This window comes from Schistocerca nitens, chromosome 7 (assembly GCF_023898315.1).
Source record: "Schistocerca nitens isolate TAMUIC-IGC-003100 chromosome 7, iqSchNite1.1, whole genome shotgun sequence".
Classification (NCBI taxonomy): Eukaryota; Metazoa; Arthropoda; class Insecta; order Orthoptera; family Acrididae; genus Schistocerca; species Schistocerca nitens.
In genome coordinates, this window is record NC_064620.1 from 462,585,706 (window position 1) to 462,595,370 (window position 9,665).

General features: G+C 41.2%; 1 non-coding gene across 1 annotated transcript; it reads left to right on the forward strand.

The window, feature by feature from the left end:
• The first annotated feature begins 1,143 nt into the window (after positions 1-1,143).
• On the forward strand, positions 1,144-1,218 carry Trnas-cga (transfer RNA serine (anticodon CGA)). Its single transcript has one exon. It is a non-coding gene; the product is annotated as a tRNA-Ser (tRNA).
• The last annotated feature ends 8,447 nt before the right edge of the window (positions 1,219-9,665 follow it).

The window sequence follows — 9,665 nt, forward strand, 5'->3', positions numbered from 1 at the left end:
GCGTGATTGAAACAGTTTTTCTCGAATAACTCTAAATTGCTATGTAGAAAGATGATAAGATCATAGATGTATAAGGAGGGAACTGTTAACTGTTGTTTTTCAAGTAGTGGGTGACATGATGTCCTTGGATAGGCAGTACACATGTTCCTTATTATTCTTTTCTGTAACTTTAGTATGCGCAATATATTGCTTGAATTTCCCCAAAAAATAATACCATACCTTACAACCGATTGAAAGTAGGTGTGGTATGCAATTTTCCTTGTATTCATGTCTGTTGCCCCAGCTAATATTTGCATAGCAAATGCAAAGCTACATAATTTGTTTAACAGGTAGTCAACATGTTTATTACAATTTAAATTTTTATCCAGGTTTAACCCTAAAAACTTTACAGAATCTACTTCTTCTATATCCTGATTTTTATGAGTTATTTTAATTTCTTGGGGCTTTGACTGTTTTGTTCTGAACTGGACCATGTGGGTTTTGGGGATGTTCAATCTTAATCCATTCAGTTGGAACCATGTTTGTAGTTTGTTCGTTGTGTTTATTATGTAGAGAGGGATGTTTTCTGGGTCCTGGTTTTCAATTAGTACAGATGTGTCATCTGCAAATAAAATCGATGGAGCATTTATATTGTTCAGTAAATCATTAACATAGAACAAGAACAAAATAGGGCCTAGAATCGAGCCTTGAGGGACACCTTGGGCTACTGTTTTCCATTTTGAATAGTAATTTGCTGCATTTGATGAGACAATCACTCTTTGTTTCCTATTTGATAAGTATGAAGTAAGCCAATTTAGAGCATTACCCTTGATCCCATACTTGTCAAGCTTATAGATGAGCAGTGCATGATTTACAGAGTCATAGGGTTTTGTGAGATCGCAGAAGATTCCTGCAACTTTATTATGGTTGTCTAATGATGTGCTGATCTTGTCGATAAACTTATTAATTGCATCAGTAGTACTTTTGACACGCTGGAAACCAAATTGGTTTTCCGTCATAATATCATATTTCTCCATAAAATTTCGAATCTGATTACCAGCAGCATTTTCAAAGATTTTTATAGGACTGGAAGGAGGGAGATGGGACGATAATTCCCCATATCAAACTGGCAGAAGTAAAGCTGTGGGTACCGGGCGTGAGTCGTGCTTCGGTAGCTCAGTTGGTAGAGCACTTGCCCGCGAAAGGCAAAGGTCCCGAGTTCGAGTCTCGGTCGGGCAGACAGTATTAATCTGCCAGGAAGATTCATATTAGCGCACACTCCGCTGCAGAGTCAAAATCTCATTCTGGAAACATCCCCCAGGCTGTGGCTAAGCCATGTCTGCGCTATATCCTTTCTTTCAGGAGTGCTAGTTCTGTAAGGTTCGCAGGAGAACTTCTGTAAAGTTTGGAAGGTAGGAGACGAGATACTGGCAGAAGTAAGGCTGTGGGTACCGGGCGTGAGTCGTGCTTCAGTAGCTCAGTTGGTAGAGCACTTGCCTGCGAAAGGCAAAGGTCCCGAGTTCGAGTCTCGGTCGGGCACACAGTTTTAATCTGCCAGGAAGTTTCATATCAGCGCACACTCCACTGCAGAGTGAAAATCTTATTCTGGAAACATTCACCATATCCTCTCATGACCCTTTTTTGAGCAACGGCTTTACTTCTGCTACTTCAGCACCTCTGGGAAGCTTCCTTGTTCAAAGGATTGGTTTATTATTTTAGATAGTGGGTATCCTATTATTTTACACAGATTTTTATGGTATCACTACTAAGCCAGTGTTCATTTAAACAAATTACTTTAACGTTTTGGAAATTCAGATAAAAAAACTTGTAGCTCATCTAACTTAGAGCTTCTGTCACATGAGTATTCAGCACGTAAACCATTTATATTACAATGCATTATATAGTTACTACTAAGATCATCAATTTTATTTTTTAAAGACCTAATATTTAATAATGAGCCATCCTCACAAAAGGGTAGGTCTGGATTCTTCTGTAGCAGACCATCAGCTTGCTCACTTGGCTTGTACATTTCTTTGTCACTTTGATATTGTGTACTTACATCCATAGTTACATTCTTGATGGCACTAGATCTGGATGGTGCTGAAGTGATTTCCCTGGTGCCAGCCATAAAAAATCACTGTTCCTCTCTGGAGCTTTTCTTGTTCTGGAAGACACATGTACAGCAGCTTGTTTGTCTTCCAGTATTTTTGGAGCTTGCAAAATTTGTGCTTCATTTCTTTTTGGCTTGAACCATTTCGTAATTTGTGTTTGTTTACCAGCTTAAATGTTACTTTCTGGCCTATTGGTTTTAAACCATTTCGTGATTTGATACTGATTGATGGCTATATTGTTCGCTGCATGAAAAGAACGCTTTGTTACTTGCGATCGATTTCCACTTGTCCTGGGTACTTCACTGCACCGCGAAATACGAGTAAATTTTTTTTTTTCCGTAAGTACCTCCTTTCCTAATGCATTCAAATGCAGACCGTGAACTGTGTGGAGCCTTCGCTCCAAACTGTTTATGTCAATAACGTCTGTATTTACGAAGTGAGTACATATTTCACTGAAACTCTTGTTTGCGGCATGAATTTCACTGTTTACACACGACCACCTCGGTAAATCGTGACGATGCGGGATCTTTTAAACGAGTACATTCGTGTAAGATAAATTATTGAGGCATTTTCTCAATTCTGTGCTAGCCTTGAACGACTCATTTCTATATACGTCATTTGATCCTCCCAGCAATACAACAAAGTCATCCTTGCACAAACTACTTACTTCACGTAATTTTGTAAGGTTTTTCAGACCACTTAATGGAGCCCCAGGCTTCACGAAACCGTTTGCCCTGCAATTGTATTTTTCCGTTAGCACTGCGGTAATTCCACGGCAGTGGCTATCGCCTAACACACATATTTTTCCGTATTTTACAATGTTAGCAGTCGGAAGTTCACCGTCAACCGTTTGTTTACTTTTTGTGGTTCATTTCGTAACTTTTCGACTTCGGCTGGCGTGTTCATTGAATCTTCAGTAGTGAAGGCAATTGTTCTTTCAATTTCTGATACTGTAATAGGTCTAATATGCATTTGAATGATTTTGTTAGGAACAGCAAAAAGGGCTAGGCATCATTCACTGAACCCTTGCAGCCTATTTGCTCAGACACTGACAGGAAGTGATTATTAAAGATTACAGCTACGATCTTAGGCTTTTGCATAAGATTCCCTTTGTGTTTGATTTTGAAGTTTTCTATGGGTCTTTTTTTATTGTTCCCTGTCTCCTTGCTAACTATTTGCCAGACAGTCTTCATTTTATTATTGGAGTTATCAATTTTGTTTACATAATACAGTGCTTTTGATGTCTGAATAACTTTCTTTAGGATTTTACAGTACATTTTATAATGGTTGATTAATTCTCTGTCCCTGGACCCTCTGGTTGCAATATAAAGTTCCCTCTTACATTTACATGACACTCTAATACCCTTTCCGATCCATGGCTTCTTAAACTCACGCAGGCTGGCGTGAGGTCTGAAACAGGATACGTAATGAATGCTATAAAGAAAAGTACGTAGCTTCTGGAATACTTAACTTTAATCCATCATTTGTATACATCGTTCTTGATGAGACATGCTTCATACGATAATTATCAATTGCTATGGCGCCTTGCTAGGTCGTAGCCATTGACTTAGCTGAAGGCTATTCTAACTATCTGCTCTGCAAATGAGCGAGGCTTCGTCAGTGTGCATCGCTAGCGAAGTCGTCCGTACAACTGGGGCGAGTGCTAGTCCGTCTCTCAAGACCTGCCGTATGGTGGCGCTCGGTCTGCGATCACTGACAGTGGCGACACGCGGGTCCGACATGTACTAATGGACCGCGGCCGATTTAAAGCTACCACCTAGCAAGTGTGGTGTCTGGCGGTGACACCACAGTTCCTAACCAACTTTTTAGGAAAAGCTTCTACAAAGCAGGACAGGAATTCATTTATGAATATGATAAACTTTGTATCAGCATCATCTACTCGGTGCACTGAATTCCAGTCTTCAGGCTGCTGCTTATGGTTAAAAATTTCCAGGGACTCTTTGTTCATAAGTCTGATTGCCTTCCAGGATGGGACTGTTTTCTTGAGAGGTCTGTAGTCATGGTCAGATATGCCATTTAAGATTGGGGTGACAGTGAAGTTCTGGTATAAACTTACATCTAAAAATATGTCTATCAGAGATTGACAGTCAGGTATGATCCTAGTAGGGAAGTCAACCACCAATGTAAGATTATAGGAACTCAGCAAATTCTGGAGCTCTACTTTGTTGTTGCATTTGGTTGCAAAGTTGACATTAAAGTCCTCAAGTAAGACAATGTCATTATTTTTTAAAAATAAGGTTGATAGTACCAATTCTAACTGCACCACAAATTGGTTTTTGGTGCCCTGTAGACTGTAACCACTATTACTTCTGAACTGTTTAATGTCACTTTACTGCACATACTTCAAACTGTTGGTCAATGCAATATTTCCTTACATCTACATATCTAAAAGTTAAGTTATTTTTAATGAAAATAGCTACTCCACCTTTTCCCATGCTATCTCTACAGTAGTAGGTAGCAAGGATATAACTGCCTATATGTAACATCTCAATTCCTTCTGTAATATGATGTTCTGATAAACATAAGATCTGAACATTGTTCATAAAGTTTTTTGTAATTTATGTTGACTCCTAATTGATCTCATGTTTTGATGAAAAATGGAGAAGTTGTTTGGTTTATTACTTATTTTGGTGGTTTCTTCTTTCTCATGCCTGTGGTTAAAAAATCCTTCAGATGGGAAGGACACACGACTTTACGTTTACCTGCTGTTCTCTGTGAGGATGTTGATTTTTCTTCATGAAATGCTGCCATCTTTACTGAAGATGATGAAGCTGTTGACTTGCTTGTAGGTGGGGATAAGATTGCTGTTACTGTAGGTTCCGGGGGTATTACTGAGCTGTTACTGCTGGCCATTCTGCTGACGATGACATTTTTGATGAACTGCATGTATGTGGGTGCACACGTAGTGCTGCTGTAGGTTCAAAGGGTGGAACTGCTGCCTTTTCTTCTTCAATTGCGATTTCTTCTTAAGTACCTGTAACAATTGAGTTAACTCTGTTTGATGACGAAACTGGATCATCTGAGCCTCTAGCTACTGAATCTTCTGATGCATTCATTTCTTTCATTTTTGTTATTAAGCTTACTGGCTGAGAGATTACAGCATGACCTTCCACTGTGTTGCAGTTAATAGCATTTAACACTTGTTTGCACATAGCTTCCTTTTTCTGTCCGTTCCTGTGCATACCATGCTCTGTAAAGTGACCTTGGGGCGTATGTCACTGTAGTGCCTTGTTTTTGTTTATTTGAAAAGTTAATCATATAAGTTAATCGTTTATACATATTTGGTTAAATTTCGTTGGTTTTACATTAGAAATACATCCTTTTGTAGCATTTTGTTGTTGCCTATCAGTAAATTTTTGGTGAGGTAACTTACAATATGCAGCGAGCTGTTAACTTCTGTTTGTTGTTGTTTTAATGTTTTGATAATAACGATGCACAGCATTTCGTTTATTTACTGTTTACAGTTCGGTTTGGTTGCTTGAGTTCGGTAATTCTCGGTTCACACAAAACATCGACGACCGCATGATCGGCTATCGTTTTGCGACAAGGAAGAATATCAATATTATTGCTCCTAGATTCACTCGCAGCAATTAAAGCTGTACTCTTAGGTTCCTATCTATCACACTCTCGGAAAATGTTACACATTCGTAAATAAACAGCGAAATATTTGTGACAAGGAAGAATATGAATCTCAATGCTCTTCGTTTCACTCGCAGCAATTTAAACTGTCTTCTTAGGTTTCTGCCTAACCACGCACTCGAAAGGCGGCACATATTAGGAAATGAAGAGCCAAATATATGTGAAAAGGAAGAATATGAATTTTATTGTTGCTTGTCTCAGTCGCAGCAATTTAAGCTATCCTCTTAGGTTCCTGCATTATCATATACTCGGAAATCGTTAAATTTTTATTTCATACTTCGTTCTCAGCTCAGACTGAATGTAAATGACATCCAATATTGCATAACACACTTGTATTACATTCATAATTAAGTAACAGTAGGCATTAATAATGCTAACATGAAAATTAAAAAAAAAAACGCATTAAACAGGATGCGAACCTTCAACTTTCGACAACAGAAATCACGACTTTATTCATTCCGTGGTCCATTACATTAAAACAGCATGCTGCAAATTATGAACGAAGTGTGTTTCATTCTTAATTTGTAAATTATTGACGATAATAACTCATTCTAAGATAGCACTCTTTTATCAAGGAATTAACTATCGATAAATCATTGCGTGGCAATAATTACAATAAATCATTCCAAGAACTATGTGTCTTTTGTAAATCTCTAGTATGCACACACGAAATCTTGTAAGAGGCCCATATCGAATGCAAGAAACTGAAATCCACTGAGATAGAAATTGAAGCTGCATGTTAGATTATACGGGCAAGATTCAGTATCAGGTGTGGGCATTAAATGGTGACTGGATCCTTCCCCCAGATTCATTTGATGTAACCGAAAACTTTAGAGGGAACCACAGCTCACTTGCATGTAAGTTCCCCAATAATACTGTAATCATCAGTGGAGCCATTAATCATACAACAATTAATTGGGAAAGTTGCTTTTTTGTTACTGGTGGGCGTGATAAGACATCCTCTGACACTTTACAAAATGCCTTCTCTGAAAACTACCTGGAACAGATAGTTATGAACCCCACTCATGGTGGAAATACACTCCTGGAAATGGAAAAAAGAACACATTGACACCGGTGTGTCAGACCCACCATACTTGCTCCGGACACTGCGAGAGGGCTGTACAAGTAATGATCACACGCACGGCACAGCGGACACACCAGGAACCGCGGTGTTGGCCGTCGAATGGCGCTAGCTGCGCAGCATTTGTGCACCGCCGTCGTCAGTGTCAGCCAGTTTGCCGTGGCATACGGAGCTCCATCGCAGTCTTTAACACTGGTAGCATGCCGCGACAGCATGGACGTGAACCATATGTGCAGTTGACGGACTTTGAGCGAGGGCGTATAGTGGGCATGCGGGAGGCCGGGTGGACGTACCGCCGAATTGCTCAACACGTGGGGCGTGAGGTCTCCACAGTACATCGATGTTGTCGCCAGTGGTCGGCGGAAGGTGCACGTGCCCGTCGACCTGGGACCGGACCGCAGCGACGCACGGATGCACGCCAAGACCGTAGGATCCTACGCAGTGCCGTAGGGGACCGCACCGCCACTTCCCAGCAAATTAGGGACACTGTTGCTCCTGGGGTATCGGCGAGGACCATTCGCAACCGTCTCCATGAAGCTGGGCTACGGTCCCGCACACCGTTAGGCCGTCTTCCGCTCACGCCCCAACATCGTTCAGCCCGCCTCCAGTGGTGTCGCGACAGGCGTGAATGGAGGGACGAATGGAGACGTGTCGTCTTCAGCGATGAGAGTCGCTTCTGCTTCGTGCCAATGATGGTCGTATGCGTGTTTGGCGCCGTGCAGGTGAGCGCCACAATCAGGACTGCATACGACCGAGGCACACAGGGCCAACACCCGGCATCATGGTGTGGGGAGCGATCTCCTACACTGGCCGTACACCACTGGTGATCGTCGAGGGGACACTGAATAGTGCACGGTACATCCAAACCGTCATCGAACCCATCGTTCTACCATTCCTAGACCGGCAAGGGAACTTGCTGTTCCAACAGGACAATGCACGTCCGCATGTATCCCGTGCCACCCACCGTGCTCTAGAAGGTGTAAGTCAACTACCCTGGCCAGCAAGATCTCCGGATCTGTCCCCCATTGAGCATGTTTGGGACTAGATGAAGCGTCGTCTCACGCGGTCTGCACGTCCAGCACGAACGCTGGTCCAACTGAGGCGCCAGGTGGAAATGGCATGGCAAGCCGTTCCACAGGACTACATCCAGCATCTCTACGATCGTCTCCATGGGAGAATAGCAGCCTACATTGCTGCGAAAAGTGAATATACACTGTACTAGTGCCGACATTGTGCATGCTCTGTTGGCTGTGTCTATGTGCCTGTGGTTCTGTCAGTGTGATCATGTGATGTATCTGACCCCAGGAATGTGTCAATAAAGTTTCCCCTTCCTGGGACAATGAATTCACGGTGTTCTTATTTCAATTTCCAGGAGTGTATATTGGAACTAATGGCAACAAATAGACCTGACCTCTTTGAGGATATTCACATCGAAACTGGTATCAATGTCCATGACGTGGTTATGGCAACAAAGATTACGAGAGTACAAACGACAACTAAAACAAGCAGAAAGATATATATGTTCAGCAAACTAGATAAAAAAAATCCTTAATGTCATATCTCTATGAGGAACTTGAAACTTCTAGCTCAGGGAAGAACCACGTAGAGGAACTCTGGCTCAATTCAAAAGAACAATTGACCATGCATTGGATAGATATGTACCGAGTAGAACAGTCCATTCCATGGTGGGAGCGAACCTCTGGAGTAAACTGCCACTGTAAAGAAACATGCAAAGAAACAGATATTACTGCATAATCGGTGTAAAGCAAAGCTTAGGGCTATAGATAGAGAGATGCTGGATTGGGCGTTTTTTTTATGTCAGAGGGTCTCGGGGAAACCCAAAAAGGGTTTCAGTCTCAAAGGGTGCTGGTTGAACACAGGAAGATCGTAGAGACAGGAACCATCGGTATAGCAGTTGTAAATTGTCGTAGCTGTGTAGGTACGATACCAGAGCTCCAAGCACTAACAGAAAGCACTGATGATGCTCAAATCGTTATAGACACTGTAAGCTGAATAAAGCTGGAGATAAGTTCAGCCGAAATTTTTGCGACGAGCATAACGGATTTCAGAAAGGATAGGCTAAAGACGTGATGGTGGCTTGTTTGCTGCTGTTAGAAGCAGTTTATCTTGTAGCAAAATTGAAGCAGATAGTTCCTGTGAGTTAGTATGGGTACAGGTCATTCTTGCCAACCGGGATAAAATAATAATTGGATCCTTTCACTGATCTCCCGACTCATATGATACAATTGCTGAAAAGTTCAAAGAAAACTTGACTTTAATTTCAAACACATACCTGACTCATATCATTATGGTCGTTGGTTACTTTAATTTACCCTCGATATATTAGCGGGAATATATGTTTAAATCCGGAGGTATCCATGAAACAATTGAGCTAGGCGCATTCTCTGAAAATTATATCGACCATTTAGCACATGAGCCCAGGAGAATAGTAAACAGTTGTAAAAACACACTTCACCTCTTAGCAACAAACAATCCTGAGCTAACATCGAGCATCAAAACGGGTAACGGATTAGTGAACACAGGGTTGTCGTAGCGAGATCGAATATTTTAACCACCAAATCCTCCAAAAATAAATGAAAAATATACCATTAAAAAAAGCATATAAAAATTAACTTGACGGCTTCCTGAGAGAAAACCTCCAATCCTTCCAAATTAACTATGAAAGTGTAGACCAGATGTGGCTTGAATTCAAAGAAATACTATCGAAAACAACTGAGAGATTAATAATAAATAAATGAACAAACGACGTAGCTGATCCTCCTTGGTACACAAAACAGGTCAGAACACTGTTGAAGAAACAACGAAAAATGCAT